Genomic DNA, 24,783 nt, shown 5'->3' with positions numbered 1-24,783 from the left:
GAGAGAGAATTGCAAAATTTCACAATGGCAATAAAAATTAAGGATTATGAGAGATGTATTAAGGATTATGAGAGATGTATTATATTTATGCAAATATTTCTTTCCCTTTCAGGTGTAGTATTTTCTTTAATAATGATTAATTCTAATTATGGGTTCCGATAATTATTACACATAAGTATCTAATGTTCATCTGTTTTAATGAATTTTTTTAAATAAAAGGGATAATGAATAAAATTTATTATTAGTTTATTATTAGTGACCCATGTTTTTCTGAAAGTCTGGCTATTTATGCCATTGTTTTCCCTAAATAATAAATTTAATTGTTTAATGGAAGCATATTCTTTTTTTTTTTTTTTTTTTTCTTTGAGATGGAGGCTTGCTTTGTCTCCCAGTCTGGAGTGCCGTGGCATGATATTGGCTCCCTGTAACTACTGCCTCCTGGGTTCAAGCGATTCTCTTGCCTCAGCCTTCTGAGTAGCTGGGATTACAGGTGCATGCCATCACACCCGGCTAATTTTTGTATTTTTAGTAGAGATGGGATTTCGCTTTGTTGGCCAGGCTGGTCTTGAACTCCTGACCTCAAGTAATCTGCCCACCGCCTCCTCCCAGAGTGCTGGGATTAGAGGCCTGAGCCACCATGCCCAGCCTAATGGAAGCATATTCTAATTGTTGGAAAAACATTTAGGAACAAACGGCATCTGGCCTGGTAGACTAAAATCCACAGAGGAACAAGTGAATATATTAATTCTATCAGTCTGTTAGCTAATCAAAATATTCTATTCCTTAATTCTTCTTTCCTAGACTCTATGTGTAGGATAATCCTTGGCACTCTTAATGAAGAACTAGTCTGATGCTGTTGGTGAAAAATATTTTTTGGTTTTACTATAGATTGTGTATATTTCCCTATACTTTTAAACGTACAGATATTTTATTCTCCATGTGACCACTTTGTAACTACTGATATGGGTTGGCTCTGTGTCCCCACCCAAATCTCATCTTGTTGCTCCCATAATTCCCACATGTTGTGGGAGGGACCTGCTGGGAGATGACTGAATCCTGGGGACAGGTCTTTTCTGTGCTGTTCTTGTGATAGTAAATGGGTCTCACGAGATCTGATGGTTTTAAAAATGGGAGTGTCTCTGCGCAAGCTCTCTCTTTGCCTGCTACCATCCACAGAAGGTGTGACTTGCTCCTCCTTGCCTTCCACCATGGTTGTGAGGCCTCCCCAGCCTTGTGGAACTGTAAGTCCAGTAAACCTCTTTCTTTTGTAAATTGCCCAGTCTTGGGTATGTTTTTATCAGCAGTGTGAAAACAGACTAATACAACTACTTCTCCATTTATTTGATTTTTTTAAAAATGGAAATTCTTATTAGTTTAAGCTTATTTTATTTCCTTATTATCTGCATATATTTCTTCACATATTTTCTCTTTACTAGTTTTCTTCCCATTTTTAAAAGTCTGATATTTTCTTCTTTTGTTTTGGCATCCCGTACCATTGTATTTTTTTTTCTGTTGGGCAGTATGCTACTCTTAAGGGTATACTACCAATATTAATAATTTAGATACTTCCACTACTAATAATTTAGAAAGTATTTTGAGAAAGTATTTTTCATATGAATTATTTATTTGATTCTCATACCCATCTTTTGATAGGATGTATATTCGTATTCCTATTTTACATTTGAGGAAAGTGGAGCACAGAAAAGTGAGGGACCAGGCTGATACATGTAACTGGCAGACTTGAACCAAGATTTCAACTCTAACACCCACACTTTTTCCAGTAAACTTCAATTTTATATCAGATAAGTATAGTGACTTGAGAGACTTGCCTCGAATTACAGATTCAAGTGAATGATTTCTTTAGGTAGAATGAAATTTTTCTTTGCTAGGAGGAATTGGAAGTTAGGGTAGCCAAATACTGTTAGTATGTGTCTGTGTATGTATGCCTATGTATGTGTATGAGTGTAAATACCTTTATGTTTTATCAAAAGCGTCAGGCCCATTGCAAAAGATTCAAACAGAAGAAGAAAATAACACGAAGAGACTAGAATTCCATCACCCAGAGAATATAATGGGTAATATTTTGTTGAACAATCTGTTACACATCTATATATGAATATATTTGCATTAATATGCATTTTCCATAAACTGATTCATCTGTTCATGGTATCCTATTATCTGACCATTACCAATTGATAATTTGTTATGAACATCTTCCTGTGTCTGAAAATAGATCTACTGTATCAGTTTTTTTTTTTTTTTTGAGATAGAGTCTCCCTTTGTTGCCCAGGCTGGAGTGTGGTGGCTCGATCTTGGCTTACTGCACCCTTTGCCTCCTGAGTTCAAGTGGTTCTCATTCCTCAGCCACCTGAGTAAGCGGGATTACAGGCATGCACCACCACACCTGGCTAATTTTTTGCCGTGTTGCCCAGGCTGGAATTCCTGGCCTCAAATGATCTGCCTGCCTCGGCCCGACAAAGTGCTGGGATTACAAGTGTGAGCCACTGTGCCCGGCCTACTTTATCAGTTTTAATAGTTACCTGGAATTTTATTGTATGGCTGACTGTGTATATATCTCATTTATACTTGTATTATTATCTGCTTCAAATAAGTTCTTGAGTGTCATTGTTGGACTTTGGATATGTATTGATTTGGCAGATTGCCTTCCTGAAAAGATACATAGTCTTATTAATAGTTAAGAGAGCCTCTGTGTACCACAGTTCTCAACAATACTAGGTATTAATTTTCTTTTAAAAAATATTAACAATGTATTTTATTTAATTCCATATGTCCAAAACATAATTTTAATAGTCAATATTGAAATATTATTAAAATAATTTAGTGTTTTTTTACTTAGTCTTTGAAGTCATATATATATTTTAAAAATATACTTTATTTTATTTATTTTATTATTTTTATTATATTTTTTGAGTTGGAGTCGTGCTCTGTTGCCAGGCTGGAGTGCAGTGCCGTGATCTCGGCTCACTGCAGCCTCCTCCTCACGGGTTCAAGTGATTCTCTTGTCTCAGCCTCCTGAGCAGCTGGGACTATAGGCGTGCGCCACCACACCCAGCGTTTTTTTGTATTTTTAGTAGAGACGGGGTTTCACCATGTTGGCCAGGCTGGTCTTGAACTCCTGACCTCAGGTGATCCGCTCACCTCGGCCTCCCAAAGTGTTTGGGTTACAGTTGTGAGCCGCTGCACATGGCCATCAACTTCCTTTTTAAAGCAGTTTTTGGTTCATAGCAAAATTCCGTGTAAAGAGTTTTCCCATATATCCCTTGCCCTTACATATGCACAGCTTTCCTCACTATCAACATCTCCCACCAGAGTGGTAAATTCATTACAAGCAATGAATCTACATTGACACATAATTATCACCCAAAGCCATAGTTTAGTGTTCACTTATCGTGTTGTATATTATGTGGGTTTGACAAATGTATAATGACACATATCCCCCATTATAGTATCATACAGAAATAGTTTTATTGCCCTAAATATTCTCTGTGCTTCACCTTTTCATCCCTTCTTACCTCCAACCCTTGATCTTTTTACTGTCTCTACAGTTTGCCTTTTCCAGAGATATTTCCCTTTTTTAATTTTTGAAAACATATTTGCCTATCTTGCTTTACTTTATATTTTGATTGATTAGAAAAGTTGGCCAGTATTTCATGTTGCCATTAATATTTCTTTGGTGCATTTTATATTTTTGTGTTTTGCACATTTGATAAAAGCTTTAATTTTATCTATAGCAACCAATTATTTATCACATATTGGTATTTTTACAATTTAACATTTATCTTTTAGTTTTGTTTTATATTCTTTTTTCAGAAGTTTAAATTTTTTTGTAGTCAAGTTAGTCTTTGAACTTGGAACCAACCCAAATGCCCATCAGTGATAGACTGAATTAAGAAAATGTGGCACATATACACAATAGAATACTATGCAGCCATAAAAAAGGATAAGTTCATGTCCTTTGTAGGGACATGGATGAAGCTGGAAACCATTATACTGAGCAAACTATCACAAGGACAGAAAACCAAACACTGCATGTTCTCACTCATAGGTGGGAACTGAACAATGGGAACACTTGGACACAGGGTGGGGAACATCACACACCAGGCCCCCCACAGGGAGGGGGGAGGGATAGCATTAGGAGTTATACCTAATGTAAATGACGAGTTAACGGGTGCAGCACACCAACATGGCACACGTATACATATGTAACAAACCTGCAGGTTGTGCACATGTATCCTAGAACTTAAAGTATAATAATAATAATAAAAAAAGAGATGAATTGATGGGTGCTGACGAGTTGATGGGTGCAGCACACCAACATGGCACAGGTATACATATGTAACAAACCTGCACGTTATGCACATGTACCCTAGAACTTAAAGTATAATAAAAATAAAAAAAAAGAAAAAAAATTAGTCTTTGAAAACAATTTCTATTTTTGGTGTTTTTGCCAAAGAGCTACTAAAGTCAGGGAAAAATCAGAAGTTAGTGTTTTCAATATATTTCTGATAAAATTGCTTTATTACAATTACATCTTCAATGTGTGTAGAAACTTAATTTAGTTGAATTATACTGATACCATTGTCTTAAATGTTTGATAGAATTCACCCATGAAGTTACCTAGGCCCAAAGGTTTCTTTGTGGGAAGGATTTTAATTATGAATTCAAATTCTTTAGCAGATAAATGATTAATCAGACTTTTGGATTCTCCTTGTGTCAGTTTTGGTAATTTTCAAGGAATTTGAAATTTAAACAAAATTCAGGAATTTTATTTAATTATAAAAGGTATTGGCACAAGACCATTCATAATATTTATCTTTTTAATTTTTGTAAGATCTGCAGTGATAAGCCCCTTTTCTTCCAATATTAATAATTCACATATCACCTCTCTTTTTTTATTAGTCTTGTTTAGGAGTTTATCAATTTCATTGATATTTTCAGAGAGCCAATACAGTATTTTGTTGATGCCTCCATTTTCTGTTTTCATTGATTTCTGCTGTCGTCACCGCTGCCGCCTCCTTTTTCTTTCTTGTTCTTCTCTTCCTCCTCCTCCTCCTTCTCCCCTCCTCCCTCCTCCTCCTTCTCATGCTCCTCCTTCTTCTCTCTCTCCCTTCTCTTCTCTTCTCTTCTCTTCTCTTCTCTTCTCTTCTCTTCTCTTCTCTTCTCTTCTCTTCTTTTCTCTTCTCTTGTCTCTCTCTCTCTCTGTCTCGCTGGAGTATAGTGGTGTGATCTCGGCTCACTGCAACCTCCGCCCCCTGGGTTCAAGTGATTCTCCTGACTCAGCCTCCTGAGTAGCTGGGATTAGAGGCGCATGCTACCACATCTGGCTAATTTTTGTATTTTTAGTAGAGACAAGATTACACCATGTTGACCAGGCTGGTCTCGAACTCCTGACCTCAAGTGATCTCCCGGCCTCGGCCTCCCAAAGTGCTGGGATTACAGGTGTGAGCCACCGCGCCTGGCCAACATTTATTATTTTCTTCTACTTTTGGTTTAATTTTTTTCTAGCTTCTTAATGTGGAAGATTAGAGTGTTAATTTTTGAACCTTTCTTTTTCTAATGTAATCATAAATGTGTAAATTGACTTTTAAGCAATGTTTTAGCTGTGTCCTACAACTTTGGATATATTGTGTTTTCATTGTTATGTACTTGAAAATATTTTCTAGTTTCACTTGTCACTTTTTTCTTGATCCATAGGTTATTTAGAAATGAGGTGCTTAATTTCCAGACATTTGAGATTCTTTGTGATATATTTTTATTATTTATTTTTGATTTGATTTAGGTCAGAGAACATACTCTGTATGACTTCAATCCTTGGAAATGTGAGATTTGTTTTATGGCCCATGAGATGGTCTATCTTGGTTAAAATTCAGTGTGCACTTATATAGAATGTATATTCTACGGTTGTTGGATGTATTGTTTAAATGCCAATTAGATAAAGTTGATTGATAGTGTTTTTCAAATCTTTTATGTGTTTTTTTTTTTTTGGATCTGTTTCTTCCACTTACTGGGGGAAGAGTGTTAAATTCTCCAACTATAATTGTGAATTTCTTGGTTTCCTCTTTTAGTGCTGTTAGGTTTTGCTTCATGTATTTTGAAGCTCTGTTGCAGTAAGCGTACACATTTACAACTATTATATCTTCTTTATGAACTAACCATTTTAACATATGAAATTTTTCTCTGTCTCTGTCTCTTTTTCTCTGACAGAGAGAAATTTCATATGTTAAAAGGGTTAGTTCAAAAGGTTGTTTCTTTATTGTGGTTTTCAGAAATTTGGTTGTAATGCTTTTTGTCTTTAAGTTTACTTTTATATGAATAGAACTGCTCTACCTTCCTCTTGATTAGTGTTTGCATGAAATTCTTTTTCCAGTCTGTTTTCTAAATTGTCTATGTCTAAACTATGTCTGTATTTATATCTGTCTGTCTATCTGACTACTTACCTACCAACCTACCAAACTACCTATCTCTTATCTATCTATCTATCTATCTATCTATCTATCTATCTATCTATGCTTTTCTATCCAGTCTGACAATCATTGCCTTTAATTAGAATGTTTGACACATTTGTATTAAGTGTAAGTATTGATATGTTTAGGTTTAAATTCATTATCTTATTTGTTTTATAGTTGTACTTTTGGTTTTGTTTCGATTGTTGTTTCCTTTTTGCTTCCTTCTCGTCGTCTTCTAGATTAATGTATTTTTCTTTTTTTAGTATTTTATGCTTTTCTCTTCTCTTGGCTTTGTTTTTAGTAGCTCTAAGGATTACATTGTATTTCATGATTATATGATCATATATATTGTGGTCATATCTACAGTGAATTAAAATTATACCACTGTGAGTATAAGAGCCTTCCCAGAGTTCACGTATATTTTACTCCTTTCCTTCCTTTGTGCTATTGCTGTCATACACTATTTTTTCTATATGAAAGAAAATCCTGGTCAAGCATGGTGGCTCACGCCTGTAGTCTCAGCAGTTTGGGAAGCTGAGGTGGGAGGATTGCTTGAGACCAGGAGTTCGAGACCAGCCTGGCCAAAATAGCGAGACCTCATCTCAACAAAACATAAAAAAATTAGCTGGGTGTGGTGGTGTGGACCTGTAGTCCCAGCTACTCCAGAGGCTTAGGGGAAGGATTACTTGAGCCCAGGAGCTCCAGGCTGCAGTGGGCCGTGATGGTGCTACTGCATTCCAGCCTGGGCGACAGAGCAAGATCTTGTCTCAAAAACAAAACAAAACAAAACAAACAAACAAACAAAAAACTTCACCATAAATTGAAACTGTTAAATAAGAGAATCCCCATAATAAATTATTTTTGTTTAGACAGTTCCTTTTTAAAAAAGTTAAGAAATGGAAAAAAAATCTTATGTACCTACTCTTTACCATTCCTTGCATTCTTCCTTTATGTAAATTTGAAGTATGATCTGGCATTATTTTCTTTTAGCCTGAAATATTAATTGTACATCAAGTCTGCTGGTGACACATTCTCTCAGGTTTTATCTGAAAATGTCTTTATTATATCTTAATTTTTGAAGGATAATTTACTTGGGAATAGATTTCTAGTTTTTTTCTTTCAGCATTTTTAATAATGTTCTGTTGTCTTCTGGCTTGCATAGTTTTTGATGATACCTAAGCAGATGTTTTTAATCATTATCTATATGATATCTTTTTTTTTCCTTTGTCTGCTTTTAAGGTTTTCCCTTTTTATCGTGGTTTTCAGAAATTTGGTTGTTATGTGCTAGGTTTAGTTTTCTTTGTATGTATCCTGCCTGGGACTTTTTGAACTTCTTGGGTCTATACATTTTTATCTATATATGTACATACATATATTCAGAAAAGTTTTGAACATTATTTTATTGAAACTGTTTTTCTGTTTATCCTCCTTTATTGTTTTTCCCTTGGGGACACAGTTCATGTGTATTAGACTGATATTGTTTCATGAGTCACAGGGACTGTGTTTTATTTTTCTCAGTATTTTTTCTTTCTGTGCCTCAGTTTGTACAGTTTCAATTATTCTGTACTTAGGTTCTCTAATATTTTATTCTGCAGTATCCAATCTGCTGTTAAGCCCATATAGTGAATGTTTTTGTCTCAAATAATGTATTTTTTCAGTTCTAGATTTTGAATCTTTTTAATAGATTCTGTTTTTCTACTGAGGATCTCTATCTGTTAATTCATTCTATCTTTTCCTTTAAATACTTGGATGTAGTTTTAATAGCTTGTTTTAATTTCTTGTTTTGCTGTAACAAATTACTGCAAACATAGTGGCTTAAAATAATATAAATTTATTATCTTACAGTTTTGGAAAGGAGAAGACTGAAATGGTACTCACTGAGCAAAAGCCAAGATGTCAGCAGGGCTGTGTTTCTTTCTGGAAGCTCTAGGAGAGTGTTTTCTTTCCTTTTTCAGCTTCGAAGGGGCTGCCTGCCTTCTGTGGCTCTTGGCCTCTTTCCGTCTTCAAAGCCCACAATAGCCGATGAGTCTTTTTCATGGTTTATCACTCTGATGCTGATACTTCTGCTTTGTCTTCAACATTTAAGGATCTTTGTGATTGTACCACTTGGATAATCTAGGATATGCTCCCTATTTTAAGGTCAGCTGATTGGCAACCTTAACTGCATCTGCAATCTTAATTCTCCTATGTTATGTAATACAGTCACAGGTTCTAGGCATCAGGATATAGGTATCTTTGAGGGGTCACTGTTCTGCCTACTGCATAAACTGCATAACTCTTTTTAAAAATTCTTGTTTGGTAATTCTAATATCTGTTTCATTTTCGATTTGTTTCTGTTTACTTTTCATGCCACCCCCACCCCACCCCACCCCTACTTCCCTGATATTTTACTGGTTCCTTGCATGTCTGATAATTTTTTGTTATATGCTAAATATTTTGGGTATCATATTATTGACAGTTTGAAATTTATCTTTTTTAAACTAAGCATCGCATTTTGTTTCAGTGGGCAATCAAATTTTTGATGGACCAATTAGATCTTTTCAAGGTTCGTTTCCAATCTTTGGGTGGGTCTAGAGTATTTTACCTCTAAGGCTAACGTAGTCCTACTCCTAAGGTGTGTGTCAACAACTGTGTAGAGTTTGAAATTTTATTCTATTTACGTGCTAACTGGTTAGCTTCTTATGGTTTCATTGATGCTATCAGAAGACATGAGTTTCCACGATCAGAGATAGAGGACTTTATTATTCATGGCACAGGTGACATGAGCATCAATAATCTGTGTCAGTTTTCCTTGCCCCTGAATTACAGGAGTGGGGTGTGAATGCACCCAGGTGGTTGCCTGCAAATGCAGTTGAATGTGTTATAGAAGAAGAATCCTGAGTTTAGGAAACCCAAGTAGCATATAGTGTGCAGTAAGCATGCCTGCTTTTTGCTGTTGGAGGCAGATACTTTAGGCAAATCTTGTTTTATTACACTTTGCTTTGTTGTGCTTTGTAGGTATTGTGTTTTTTAAAAAACTGACGATTTGTAGCAGTCCTGCCTTGATCAAGTCTACTGGTGCCTTTTTTTTTTTTTTTTTTAACAGCATGTGCTCACATTGTGTCTCTGTGTCTCATTTTGGTAACTCTCCCAATATTTAAAACATTTTTGGACGGGGTTTTAAGATGGCCGCCAGGTGACTGCTTTCTGACAGAAGAAAAGATGTGGAGTGGGCTGCTACCTCCTGGCCTAAATGAAAGTGATGTTGAGTGAAACTCTGAAGATGAAGCTACATTGGAGGACTCTGGACTGAACTTACAAGAAGATAAAGAGGATGGGAGTATCAGAAAAACAGGAATCATAGATTCTCGATAGATGAACCCAAAACTGAAACAGAGTCGAATGTAATGCCTATGAAGAGTGTCCTTCTGGAATTCCCCTAGACATGTAGAATAAATTTCAAGAATTACATAAAAAACATTCTGAGCAGAAAAACGCAACCTCAAGATTCAGAGGGGAAAAAAAGAAAACGCTCCAGAAAAGATAAACTGAGGAGTGAAAAAGAATCTCACAGTGAACAGTCCTCAAATGAAACCCAGTGGAAGGAGCTTACTCAGTATTTTGGAGTCAATGATAGATTTGACCCCCATGTTAAAGGGAAGAAAGTTGAGAAATCAGGCCTTGAAGAAAGGATAGACCAGTCTTTGGAGGAGTGGAATATTGAGAAGACTGAGGAACTCAGAAACCAGCTAGCTACTTGAGAGCTTGGTGTAAAAATTGCCAAAGCAGTTGCCTGCCACAACTTTGTAAAAGCCAAAAAGGAGGTTGAAAATTCACAGGCTGCCCGAAAAAAGAAGAAACTTGCATGGAGGTTTGAAGCAAAGAAGAGATGGGAAACCAAAAGTGACATGGGTTATGCGTAACTTGCCAGAGTGCTTCAAGACATTTGTAGACTCAAATGCTCAATTTACTGAGAACGTTTTCCTGCCTACGTTAAATATGTCAGAAAATTGATAGCGCTAGAACAAGAAATAAGCATAAAATTTGGGAGTTTGATTATCCGCTCTTTTCAATCTTTCTCTAAGGACTTTGTCCTATTGAAGTGAATAAAATGAAACAGTCTCATATTTGTATAAGGGGAAATGTAAGAAAAAATACAGAAAAATAGGATAGAATTTTGTTTATTTATTTGTATAGACCCATGCTGTAAAATCAGTTTGGCTGTGTTTCATTCATTTGGTTTAGCATAGCCAGTGAGCTTCTCGTTCTTTCTTTTTTCCTTTTTTCTTTTCTTTTTTTTTTTTTTTTTATTGAGACATAGTCTCTGTCACCCAGGCTAGAGTGCAGTAGCATGATCTTGGCTCACTACAACCATTGCCTTCTGGGTTCAAGTGATTCTCATGCCTCACTCTCCTGAGTAGCTGGGATTACAGGCAAGTGCCACCACACCCAGCTAATTTCTTTTTGTATTTTTAGTAGAGACAGGTTTTGCTGTGTTGGTTAGGTTGGTCTTGAACTCCTGTCCTCATATGATCCATCTGCCTTGGCCTCTCAAAGTTCTGGCATTACAGGCATGAGCAACCATGCCGGCCTTGTACTTTCTTATCTGTTCCCAGTGTAACTACATGTTTACTGGAACTGTGTTTTTAAGATTGACAGTTGTTTATAATGGATTAGTCGTAAGTGCCAAAAAGTTTCAGTTGACACTGTCCTTACAAATGACTTGACCTTAATGTTATAAAAGGAGTTACTGACTTTTTATTGGAGGCAGTAGACTTGATATTTCAGAATTGCATAGTAAAAGCAATTTACTAATTTTTTTGTACTTTCAGATAAACTATTACAATAGAGAAAGGGGCAGCATGTAGTATTTGGAAGATGATTTAAATTCAGCAATGCCTAAAAATGGCTTCCAAAGTATCTTTCTCAGCCGTATCATTCTTTAAATTATGAGATGGTTCTTAGAAGTGAAAATGGTGTAATTGTATTAAGCCGACGGTTATAACTCAAAATAACAAATAATTAGTGGTCTGGATGGAAGATCAAACCATCCACAACATTGCTTTAAGTCACAGCCTAATCCAGAGCAAGGTCTTACCTCTCTTCAATTCTGGGAAGGCTAAGAGAGATGTGGAAGCTGCAGAAGAAAAATTTGAAGCTAGCAGAGGTTGGTTCATGAGATAAGGAAAGAAGCCATCTCTGTAACATGAAAGTGTGTATGGTGAAGCAGCAAGTGCTGATGTAGGAGCTGCAGCAAGTTATCCAGGAGATCTAGCTGAGATCATTGATGAGGGTGGCTACATTAAACAACTGATTTTCAATGAAGATGAAACAGCCTTATATTAAAAGAAGATGCCATATAAGGCTTTCCTAGCTAGAAAGGTGAAGTCAGTTCTTGCCTTCTGAGTTTCAAAGTACAGGCTGACTCTCGTTATGGGCTAATGTAGCTAGTGACTTGAAGTTGAAGCCAGTGCTGATTTATCAATTCAAAAATCCCAGGGCCCTTACAAATTATGCTAAATCTACTCTGCCTGTGCTCTCTAAATGGAATAACAAAGCCTGGATGACAGCATATGTGTTTATAGCATGACTTATTGAATATTCTAGAGCCACGGTTGAGACCTACTGCTTAGAAAAAAAGATTTCTTTTAGAGTATTGTTGCTCACTGACAATGTACCTGTTCACCCAAGAGCTCTGATGGAGATATACAAGAAGACAAAAGTTTTAATGCTTGCTAACACAACATCCATTCTGCAGCCCATGGATCAAAGAGTAATTTTGACTTTCAAGTTTTATATCATTAAGTCTAAATGTAAGAAATACTTTCTGGAAGGCTATAGATGCCCTAGGTACTGGTTCCTGTGATGGATCTTGGCAGAGTACATTGAAAAATCTCTTTGGTGAATGGAAAGGATTCATCATTCTAGATGTGTTTAGGAATATTTCATGATTCATGGGAGGAGGTCAAAATATCAACATTAACAGAAGTTTAGAACAAATCGATTCCAACCTTCATGAATGACTTTGGAGGGGTTTAAGACTTCAGTGGAATAAGTAACGCAGATGTGGTGGATATGTGTGAAGCTACCAACCTCTGCTAGCTTCAGATTTTTCTTCTGTAGCTTCCACATCTCTCTCAGCCTTCCCAGAATTGAAGAGAGGTAAGACCTTGCTCTGGATTAGGCTGTGAGTTAAAGCAATGTTGTGGATGGTTTGATCTTCCATCCAGACCACTAAAACTTTCTCCACCTCAGCAGGAGAGCTAGAATTAGAAGTAAATCCTAAATATGTGACCGAATTGATGCTATCTTATGATGAAACTTTAATGTATGAGGAATTGCTTCTTATGGATGAGCAAAGAATGTGGTTTCTTAAGATGGACTGTACTGGTGAAGATGCTCTGAACATTGTTGAGATGACAAACAAGGGTTTAGAGTATTGCATAAGCTTATATGATAAAGCAGGGAAGGGTTTGAGAGGATTGACTCCAATATTTTTTTCTGTGATGGGGTCTTGCTGTGTTGCCCAGGCTGGCTTTGAACACCTGGGCTCAAGCTGTCCTACTGCTTCAGCCTCCCTGGTAGCTAGGACTTCGGGCCTGCACTACCGTAACCAGCTGAGATTGATTCTAATTTTGAAAGATGTTCTACTGTGGATAAAATGCTATCAAACCACATCTTATGGTACAAAGAAATCTTTTGTGAAAGGAAGAATCAATTGATGTGGCAAAGTTAATTGTTGCCTTATTTTAAGAAATTCCACAGCCACCCTAGCCTTCAGCAGCCACCATGCTGATCAGACCCTCCACCAACAAAAAGATTACGACTTGCTGAAGGTTCAGAAGATTGTTAGCATTTTTTAAAAGCAATAACGTAATTTTAAATTAGGGTTTGTACATTCTTAAAGACATAATGCTATTGCACACTTAATAGACTATAGTATATAGTATGAACATAACTTTTATATGCACTAGGAAATCACAGAATTTGTGTGACTTGCTTTATTGTGATACTCATTTTATTGAGGTGATCTGGAACTGAACCTGTAATATCTTCAAGGTATATCTGTGTTTCTGTCTTCCAAGGCTATAAGGTAATGTGCTCTCTGCTTGGGATGGAGAGTATTTTCTAAGGGTGTTTGCTTTAATCTTGTTAATATCATGTTAATAGTTTAAAACTTTGTTAATGATTACTTCCCCTATTAATCAGTCATCCTGGAAAAGATAGTCTGGAATAAAACCCAGTCATCTATCTCTGCTGTAAAGAAGTGAAGAGAAGTGAGAGACCCCTGGAATTGTCTCCTAACAGTGTGACCTTTCTGAGGCATCTCAGTTGAATTCCTCACATGTTCATGGTTTTATCTACTTGTTCTGTCTCTTGGTACTATGTGACCACCAGAGTCTTCATTCAGCTATTCACTGCCAGGCATCATCAGGAGTGTCACCCTGTACATGTGCAACCTAGTGTTTGACCAAAGACTTCATATGACCCTTGTATGGATTTCTGATGTTCCTTGTATTTGATATTTTCTTCCACAAATTTTGCTTCACCTCCAAACTTTTTTCTCTTTTTCCGCTGCTCAGCAAGACTGTAGTTCTTTGTGTGCTGCAGTTCTGAAAGTGCCTTGAGACAGAAAGTCAGGGAGATTGTAGTGCTCATTTTGTGTAATTTCTTTTTCCCAGAGACCACAGTCTTGCTTTTCCTATTGCTCAACTTTAAAAAATATTTATTTCAAATATTTTATACAGTTTTATCTTATTTTACATTGTTTATGGTGGGCCAGCTGGTGTGTGTCTGTTACTGCCTCATGACCAAAAGTGAAGTCTATCACTTTAATTTGCATTATTTATGAATATATAGTATTATGCCAGCTAGACTGCAAGATTGCTAAAGTCAGAGATGTTATCTTTTCTTCTTTTTAAGATTCTTTAAAGTGTTATGTAAGTAGGTACTCAGTAAATGCGTCTTGTTCCACAAAACACACAGTAGAAATATGAAACTGAAGTATAAAAATTCTGTCCCTTGATATTATTGTTATGGTAGTGATGAGAATTAGGATGTTATATGACAGATTAGTTTGTGGTTATTTACCTCTAGGTAAATATATGCCTACAGTTGATAACATAAAACTTTTTATGAACTGAGTTTTTGAAAGAAAAATATTACTAGAGAAATTGGATTGCTATATTAGATGGTATCGACTAAGACTTGAAATAGTGCCATTGTATTATATTTAATATTTCTCCTTGTATTGTAAATTTGTGTACTAATTTACAGATTGAAAGGGATTTTACATATATTATTTTAAATTAATTTTGATTTTCTCAACAACTCTCTATGTTAGGTTCAATAGCTATCCTCTGTCCTCATTTTACTGAGCAAATTAAAGTTCAGTGAAGTTCTTTCATACTTAAGGTTCCAAAGTTATAAAGTGGAAGAGCTGAGACTGCAAATTGAATCTCTAAATGAAGTTTAATGTTCTTTCTGCCTTTCTGCATACCATAGGTGTGGGTTGCCACGTTTATGTCAGTTTTTTTTTTTTTTTACTTTTTGAGTGTATGTAGTTTATGCCCATTGTATTCATTCTGTGTATAGGATTATGAAGCTGAAATTTTAAATTCTTTACCTGGTGAAATTGTATAGATACCAATGTTGTAAGTTTTCTACCTATTAAATATTTGAAACTACTTTTAAAAGTCTTTTTTAAATAGTAAATCTTTAGTAATGGCATAAAAGGTATGTTTTTGTGTTACTTTATAATTACTTTAGATTGTCAATTTGATAATTAGGTTCAAACAATTGTGCAGAAATGTGTTGAAGATTGTGTATTGACATTCTCACCATTAGGCTTGTTCTACTTTGAAGATTAATATTCTAACATTAGAATTTTAAAAGTATATTAATAGTTTAAAACTGCTTTAGTAATTATTTACTCTATAAATATGCATAAATAAGGATGGCATCATTGTAATCACTTTAAGCCCTTATTTGGGTAATATATCCTTGGTTGGGTTGAATTGGAAGTGATGATCTTTGGAATATGCACATGAATTAATTGGTTACTCTGTCTTGGGATATGTCAGAAGCACTACTACTTCAGTGAGAGGACTTTTGCAGGAGATGTTATTTTTTACCAGCCAGTGGTGTTTTATCTTGATTTGAAGGAAGCAAGCTTTATCAACACAGAGGATAATGATTTACTTGTCTTATCCTTTCTCTTTGTAGCCTAGAGAAATTCCAGAAAATAGTCTTTTCTTTTTTTTTGTTAGGAAGAAAATATAGTCTTCATATGAAAAGCTTTGTATGCTTTTCTTATCAAAATACAGAAAGATTTTTATCTGTTGAACCACTAAATTTACTTATCAACATAGATACTAGCTTTGCTTTTCACTCCTTCCCTCAAAATTGTAGGACAGAAATTTGGAAGTCAGGAAAGCAAGTGAATGTGACAAATGCTTATTTATCTTGCAAAAGTGCTTTATAAGTATAGTCTTTTCTTCAGCTTGTCCTTCATACCATTGATAAACTGGACTTTAAGAGAACTTATTAATGAAGGTGGCAATTTAGTTCGGCCTGAACCAGTAACTAGTTATATGATCTTGCATAAATCATTTTTCCTTTCTTGAATCAGGTTCCTTCAGGTAAACAAAAGCTATAGATTATCTGAAAGCCCTTGTAAAATGTAAACATTCTGTCATTTTAACTGTATTATTGTTTAGTTCTTCAACTACATTATCAACTCACTGAAGCAAGGATTTCATCTTCCTTTTGATAGTTCTCAAAATATCTTGCACAGCATATTCGATATAGTAATAGAAATTTGTCTACAACCTCAATTCTCAAACCTTCTGAGACTCAGTCTTCCCCATATAGGGATCTCCTGCTCATAATTCCTTTTTTACTCATCCCTCTGCCTTTGCAAATTATTCAAATAAAAGACTTGCCAGAGACCCACAAGGCTCCATATAACTGGCTCAAATCTCCCTTGTTTACATTTCTAACCTCATCCTTTCCCATTTTTCTCCCTTGCTCTCTTAACTGCAGCCACACTGGCTTCTTGCTATCCCTGTAACAACATCAAGCATGCTCCTTCAAGGGTTTGCATTTTTTGTTTACTTCTAATACACTTTTCCAGGATATCTGCACAAGTAATTTCTTTACCTTTTTCAAGTTTTTGCTCATTGTCAATGAGTCTCACTTTAACCAACTTAACAGAATTAAAATTGCACACTCCTTCCTTTTGTGCTCATAGTTAGGTTGTATGCCTGCCCAGCCCTAAATCAAACACAAGTTCAGGGCTGTAGTGATTGTCTTTGCTGATGCAAAATCATATTTGATAGTGCAAAATTTTCGTTGGGGAACTGAAAGGAACTATTAAGAATATCTTAGCACATTATATATTCTAATTTAGAGGTAAAGATCTGATTTCTTAGAAATTGGTGGAAGCATTTTAAGATTCAATTATGTTTTATTAAGATGAAATCATTTGCTTATTTTCCATCTGTATATCTTCTTTGATGAAATGTCTGTTCAGCTCTTTCTCTTATATTTTCTTTATTGGGTTGGCTTCTTATTACTGAGTTTTGAAAGATTTTAATATATCCAGGATACAATGACTGTTGGATTTGCATTTTTTTCTGCCATCTGTATCTCGTCTTTTCATGCTTTTAACTAACATTGTCTTTCACAGAGAATAGTCCTTACTTTTGATCAGTTTATCAGTTTTGTTTTTATTTTCATTTAGAGTTCCTTTTGATTCTGCTTTGACCATTAGGTTATTTAGAAGTATGTTAATTAAGTTACAAATATTTGGGGATTTTCCTGTGATGTTTCTGGTATATTTTGATAATATAATTCCAGAGAATATCATGGTATGACTTGAATCATTTAAAATCACTTAGGACTTGCTTTGTGGTGCAGTATATGGTTTCTTCTCTTAAATGTCCCATATGCACTTAAGGATTTGTTTTAGATTACAGTTAAGCTGTTTCGAAACAATTTGAACATTTGAGGCTTACTTTTAAGCTTTGGTAGGTGAAACCAGAGTCATCTTCACTCCAGTGCTGATTTTGTCCCACTGCTAAGATATTACCCCTCTGAGTACTGTACAGGATACTCTGTTGATTATGAGGGTTTCCCACTCTGGGTGGTGTGAATGTCAGCTGATTCTGGGATTTTCCCCCCATTTCTTTTGGGTTATTCTTTCCTCAGTGTCTGGTAGTTTCCTCATATGTGTGCACTGATCATCAGCACTAAAGTCTTGGGTGGGTTGGTGGTGAACCTTCTGCAGCTCTCCAGAGCTGTATTCCTGTGCAGCTTCTTCTCCTGTTCTCTTTGTGGAGTCTAGATGCTTTGGCCTTGCACCCTCATCTCAGAGAGACCGCTGGACTCTGCCTGGGTTTCTCCCACCTTGTGCCACATCCTGGAAACTCCAGGTAGTAAGACCAATTGTCAGGTTTACCTGGTTTGTTTTATCTCTGTCAGGGATCACTGTCTTGCATTTACTAATGTCTGAAATTTGTTTAATGTATTTTTTTAGATTTTTAGTTGGTAAAGAGGGAGAGAGCAACTACAGTTTGTACTTCTCTTGGCTGGAAACAGATGTCCTGTTTAGGGATGTAAAAGTGTTACTTTAACATTCTGTATCCATGGTTAAAAGAAAAGCTATGGTGACTAAGTACATGAGGAAATAATTTTTGGGAATATAGTTACCATGGAAGTTCTGAGGATCTTCTGTCATCTTTCTGCCAAAAAGTGATTCTGCATCAGCATCTTCCATGTTGTGTTTCACAGTTCATAACCCAAGTCTTCTATGAGAAAGAAACTGGCCCAGATTAGGTCATATGTTTGACTTATCAACTCTGGCCTGAGGTCACATTCACCAATTATGGATGCAACTACTGAAAACCCACCCTGCATATAGGATGTAGCTCCCAGAAAAGAGGGAATTGTTGTAACCTGACTGTCATTCTCTATGTGGATTTAATGTTAATATTTTTTGGCTTTGAAAGGAAAATACTTCTATGTCTAAATGAGAAAAATAGCACCTTAAATTCAAACTTCAGCATTGTTTCAAAACAATTTGTCATGAAAGCTTTTCCAATTATAATATTAGATACTCCCCTTTGTCCTGTTATACAACAGAAGGTACTCATGCATGCTAATTCATACTGGATCAGTGACAGAGAGGAGAAGAAATGTAATAAACAGGTGTCAGAGAAATCTGTGTAAATACAGTTGAAGGGGAAAGTAAATAGGGACATTAAATTGTCGGAAATTCGGAGGTAATCAAAATCTGCTGGAAGAAAATGAGCTGGGTTATCTGCTTTTGAGGTAAGATATCTATGTTACCCTTTCCTTTCTAATGCAATTTCAGCAGAATCTGGAAAGTTTGTCTTAGAACTAAGTAATGCTTTATTTCCTCAAGGTCATTGGAAAACACAGTTCTACCGGACTAAAGGGAGATATGTGTAACTCAACAGGAAGACATTGCTTTACTTGTTTTACTTTTTTGAAGCAGAATTCTAAGTGTTTATTTTAAAATTCACCAATTTTTACATAATTAGAATCTTGAGGCTTCCCTACCTGTAGTAAATTAGATCATGGATACCTATGTGAATATTTTTCTTGTCTAGCTAAGAAAAGGCCTAAAAATGAATAAGGATCATTGCTGCATTGTCGCCGTAATGATTAAGTAGGAGAACTTCCTATAACACTTGGTAGATAGAGGCAAACAAGTCTAATAGAGTGCAAAAATCTTGTTTTCAGGGGCCTGTGGAGTTTTGTCATACCTCTGAGATGGAATGTTTAATGTTGCTAGATGGATGTCCACAAGTGTTTAGAAAGAACTGCTATTCAGTGTTTGTCAGTATGTGTTTTAGAACTATAGATAATTTATTGAGAAGTCAGGTTCCTGGGACATACTTTGGTTATTTTAAGGATGGAGGTGAGAGTATAATCTACATGTTGGAAAAAGTTTCCCAGGTGATTGTTATGCATCTGAAAGTTTGAAGCCATTGTTTAAAGGAATAGGGCTATTATGGTGCTTAGATCCAGCCACTTTGACATGGGGCAGATGACCTTCCCACTATTCTGTTGGAGATGCTGCTGTCAGGATTATTGGTATGCTGCCTTATAGCTGATTGTAGGAAAGGAGCAGTGTCTCTGATATGCCCTTTGTGTGCAATTGGAAGAACTGTGATAGAGTTAGGAATGGATGAAGGCTTATCAAAAGATGAAGGATGATTTAGACTCAGAATAGGCCTTTTTATGTGCAATTAGGCAGTCTTCGGTGATATTCAAGAGACATAGCAACAGACTTTTGATGTCTTGCATAAATGCTAGTATTGAGAAATTTCATTTATGAAGTAGTCTCAAAGAGACATTCAAAAGAATAGATGTTTGGGTGTGTACTCAGCAGTCACAAATAAAGAGGAAGCTGTTTTCAGAATGAGCAGTACAACAAAAATATGGATAACAGTCTAAGAGAAAGGCAAGCAAAACCAGTAGAGCCTTGGAGCTAATGAATAGCCATTCCAGTACAACATGAATGTAGTATAAGCATTTGTAAAGAAAGGTTACAGTAACACATTTATGACAGATTATTTCAGGGATGATTTTTATGACATACAAATAATTATTATTTTATTTTAAAACATAAGAGACTGCGCATGGTGGCTCACACCTCTAATCCTAGTGCTTTGTAAGGCCAAGGTGTGAGGATTGCTTCAGGCCAGGAGTTCAAGACCAGTTTGGACAACATAGTGAGACCCAGTTTGTACAAATTATTATTTTCTTTAATTAGCTGGGTGTGGTGGCACACGCCTGTAGTCTTAGCTATTTGGGAGGCTGAGGCAGCCTCAACTGAGGCTGCAGTGTGCTATGATTGTGCCCGTGCCTCTGTACTCCAACCTGGGCAAGAGAGCAAGATCCTGTCTCGATTGATAGATAGACAGACAGACAGACAGAAAGAAATAATTGGGCAAACCGTTTAATCTTAAGTCTCAAAATGAGTAGATCTTATGTTCTCTCTGACTCAAAATTTTTGCTATTCAAATTCAATAAAAGTTGCAATCTGCAGCTTAAAATTGAACTTGAAATCAAAAGAGTGGGTTATTTGCAGTATTCCAGCCTATATTTTCTTTTTTTAAAAAACGTCCAATATTTATTTAAAAATCTAATCTGCCAGCTTAGCATTTTCCACCAACTTGGGAACTGAAACTTTCAGTCTTCACAATCATTTGCTTAGGTGCTGCCTTTGTAGGTGCCTTAGCAGCAGCCATTGCAGTCTTTTTAGGTACTTGCTTAGCCTTTTTTTTGCTTCCTTAGCAGCCCTGATACCTTGTTCTCATTGAGCCTTTCTAACTTCAGGTTCTGACTCCTCTTGGCCATTGTATCAGCAAGAGATGCACCAGTAATGGCCCCCTGCAATTTGACTGCTTGGCGGGTCCTTTCCTTTTGAATTTCTTCCAACTGTCCCTTTTTGTGCTTCCTTCTGTAGAGGACAGTACCAGTTTATCTGCTGAGGATTCCCCTTGGAAAAGAACACTGATTCGCATTTTGCATTAAGAAACTGGAAAACCTGCCTGTCGGTCCTGGCATAGCACCTCCCGTGTCCGGGGTAGACCTTGTACTGGCTGAAACCTCATAGCTCGACCTTCGTGGCGGCAGCTCCACAGGAGGAGGAAAGATGGCCCCAACCTGTATTTTCGAATAATACCCCTTAAAATTCATAAAAGTCAAAGAACGCTTTGTAAATGGAATGTTTCATAGTTCACACTAAAGTGAACATAAACTGTTAAGCAAAACTTTAGATCACTTCTTCTAACAAAGGAAATGCACCCAAGAATCCATGAGAAGTAGCTTCAGAGTAATTTTTTTTTTAAACGGTGAATACTCCGAGGTCTTGTGCTTTTAAATTTTATTTAGTTTAATTGCCAGAAGCCACGGTGGAACTGCATAGTATTCTGAGGAAATAACCACTTGAAGCAGAGGTATTTTGCAGAACATAGAGTGGAATAAAGCCATTCTGCCTCCAATGTTTGGGTGGATGTATTTGGTACTGTAATCATTTTACTGATTGCATAATTCATTGATATAAAATATACTAAATGGTAGCCATGTTGGACCCATTCAATATTGGTTTTTGTACCATTCTGTTAACTTTTGTATTATTCATATATAATATAGATTTAGCCAAATCTATTTTCTTATAATTGCATATTATTGTTTTATGAAATGTCCTTTTAAATTTTGTTAAATTTTTGTCTGTTTTTTCTACAGAAGGAGGAATGAAATATTTAACATTTTCTGCCAGTTCTCACTTATTCAGTGTGTTCCAGTGTCTTCAATTTAAATGTTTTTGTTTGCCAGGCTTAGATTTTCATGTGTCTATTAAAAGAATAGGAACATACTCCTCCATGCCATACATCTGCTATGTATAGCATTGATTTTTTCCCCCTTAAGAATAAATGTATTACTTTTGTTAAGTTTGTTGTAGGTTAAAAAAAAAGAATATTTATGTTTCTCCTAAAATTTGGGAAATCAATTTATATTACTGTGTAGAGTATGTAACAAATGATGTATTCTTTTAATTCTGAATCTTGTATACAGTAGTTACACCCTTGTCTTTCATTAATTGATGTCCATTTGCAGATTTTTGAATTATTCTTATTATTCTGCAAAGTTTATTTTTTAAATTACTAATGTAATGTATTGCAGTCAATTTTGAAAGAAGGGAAAAGATTTTTCTATTTATAGCAATAACACAACATCTATTTTTGTGCATTCCTTTTTAGATTTCAATATGAGCTTATTAAATGTGGTTGCAATCATATATAGTTTTCACTTAATAATTTTCAATATTGGTTGTTGCTATTGGTTTATATTACAAAATGATATTTCATAAACTGCAACAGTCCCAAAAGCCCCTCATAAATATTCATGAACTCACCCATAACAGTATACTTGAGAGAATCATCTTTTACTGCCATCGTACGACTGAATTTAAATTTATCTAATGTGTTTTTTACAGGTTAAAAAATTTGCAAATAGTTTTTGTAAGAATGGTTTGGTTTATATACTCTATTTTCATTTCTAAGTTTTAATCAATTATCGACTTTTTAGTTTACTGTTTCTCTTTTGTTCAATATTTTAAAACTTATTCAGGAATATGAAAAGATATGACAGTTTTATTTTGGCTTTTGCATTTTGATTGAGTCCTTCAGTGACAAATACAGTAGTGGAATTTCTAATGATAAATATTTAATGTAAACACTGCAAATAAAATATAATTTTTTTGAATGTATCTTTTAGTTGCACAGATTTTTAAATGCAAGAGATTAGAATGTCATAAATAAGCCTGCACATTATTTTAAGAGCACGTATAGAGGAAGGGGTTGTATGTTGGTAAAATACGTTTACTGACCCATGTGTGAATTGGTGACCAGGATTGTTAAAGCATTGAGTTCTGAAAGTTTTTCTCTTATCTTTATGTTCAACAATAGAAAGTTTTACCGTATGGTCAAATAACATCTTCATCAGGTTCTCAACAGGATACCTTAGTTAATTTTCAGCTGAGTGCTTGACAGGATTTTCTCTTTGGCTAGCTGGTTGGATGAGAGTCTAGACACTGAGAGGCCAGGCTTTCGTGGGGCCTCACAATATCATTATTGTGCATGTTGAGTAGGAGCAGCTTCCTCTGATGTAGGGGCTCCATGCACAAACAACGAAGACAAAGACAGAGCTTTTGTTCTCGAAGAGAAGAGCTAATCCGACTGCTACACACTGTGAAAAACCTTTTATGAGAAAGGAAAAAAAACTTTCCTGGAAGGTGAAGGGTTAGCAGTTTAACCTCTGACCGTAAAATAAGCTGGTAAGGGGGAAAAAGTGTTGGATAAGGTAGAAGAATAACAGGAGAAACATTCATCGAGGTCTGTATGCTGTGTTTATAAAAACGGGTTAAACAAATAACTGTCAGGGGTGGATACTTGAGTTCTAATAATACATGCATATATCTAATTTTTTTTTGCTTATTCTTAAACATAGGTGTTTAAACTTCTTAATTTGGAGGTTGTATATTGCAGACCACACCATAAATGCAGGAAACAGTAGATGTCTAATATTTACTCTTTTTCCTCCATTATAGACTTCTTCAAATTTTCAATATTTATTTTCTTGTTGTATGAGTACCAAATCTTGATTCTTTTTCTTCATTGTTTTTTCCTCCAATTTCCTTATTTAATATGATCACCTATGTCTATAGAAATAAAGAAGCAGGACACTGCGTATCTGCGGTACATAATTAAGACAGTCTCCAATTTGGTATTTGGCATTTTGGTACCTATTCTGTTGATATATAGGTCTGGTGGGCAGTGTTATTATACAACTCCTTGGAGAAGATGGTTGCAATCTTAGTGTACAAAGAATCCGGAGACTTCTGTCTGATTTTATATTGGCATTATCAGTACCAGGAATATAGTTACAGTCCATTTAGAGGTGACGAAAGTTAAGTTGCTAATAACTGTGTCATCTGTCTGCTTTTATCTACCAACCTTGACTAATTGCTTCTCCTTCTCTTGTCAGTCACATATCAATCTTGAGCAATAATTAATAATTAAATAAGGTTTTATGCACTTGGGCTTCTTGCTTGGCTGTATTAATGTATGTAACTTATTCCTGAGAATAACTATACATATGGGGAAGCAGCAGCTTATATTGTATTATTTGAGTCATATTCTAAGGATCAGTCTGCCATGGTGTCTTTTAACTAACTTAATGTTTCTTCTGTTATTCTGATTCCCTTTGGTAACAATACACATTTCTTCCTGTAGTTACCCAGTTTCACTTTTCCCATGACAGAAAATGAGAAAAGGAGATAGAGAAAGTGAAAGAGAGGAGAGATTGTGCTGGCGATTGAGTGATAATGAGGTAAGGGCAAAGAGATAAGTATAGAAAGTAGAAGTTGAGAGTGAGTTGAAGGAAAGAAAAACACGTGAAACACATAGGTGGGCCAGTTAGGAATGGCTGGTGAGCTGTTGTGCAGCACTCTTAAGTTTTGAACTAATAATTAGTTGACAATAAATATAAAAATTTCATAAGGAATTACTCTTTAAGACAGAAGTATGGAGGACGGCATTACAAAACAAGTGACCAGACTTGGGAAGGTCCAGGGTGAGGGGAGGTAAATTTATATGAAGAGAAAGAAAGAGCAAGTAATAACTGACCATTTTGCTTAATGCATTATGTCTATTCACTATGGTCAAATTTCTGCATCAGTATCTCAGTATCTCAGCATTTTTTCCATCTTGCCTTACAACAATGAATATAGTGATAGTGA

General features: G+C 35.7%; 1 protein-coding gene and 2 pseudogenes across 3 annotated transcripts in view; 2 read left to right on the top strand and 1 right to left on the bottom strand.

Annotated features, from left to right (window-relative positions):
* The window catches only part of DENND1B (DENN domain containing 1B), a 267,493-nt gene that overhangs the window by 18,377 nt on the left and 224,333 nt on the right, over nucleotides 1-24,783 (top strand). The gene's annotated exons all lie outside the window — the stretch shown is intronic.
* Nucleotides 9,669-10,369, top strand: LOC111550983 (annotated as a pseudogene).
* On the bottom strand, nucleotides 20,636-22,438 carry LOC111550984 (annotated as a pseudogene).

The sequence above is a fragment of the Piliocolobus tephrosceles genome, chromosome 1 (genome assembly GCF_002776525.5).
Source record: "Piliocolobus tephrosceles isolate RC106 chromosome 1, ASM277652v3, whole genome shotgun sequence".
NCBI classification, from domain to species: Eukaryota; Metazoa; Chordata; class Mammalia; order Primates; family Cercopithecidae; genus Piliocolobus; species Piliocolobus tephrosceles.
Note: the sequence above shows the minus strand (reverse complement) of the source record. Positions and strands in the feature narration are given on the sequence as shown.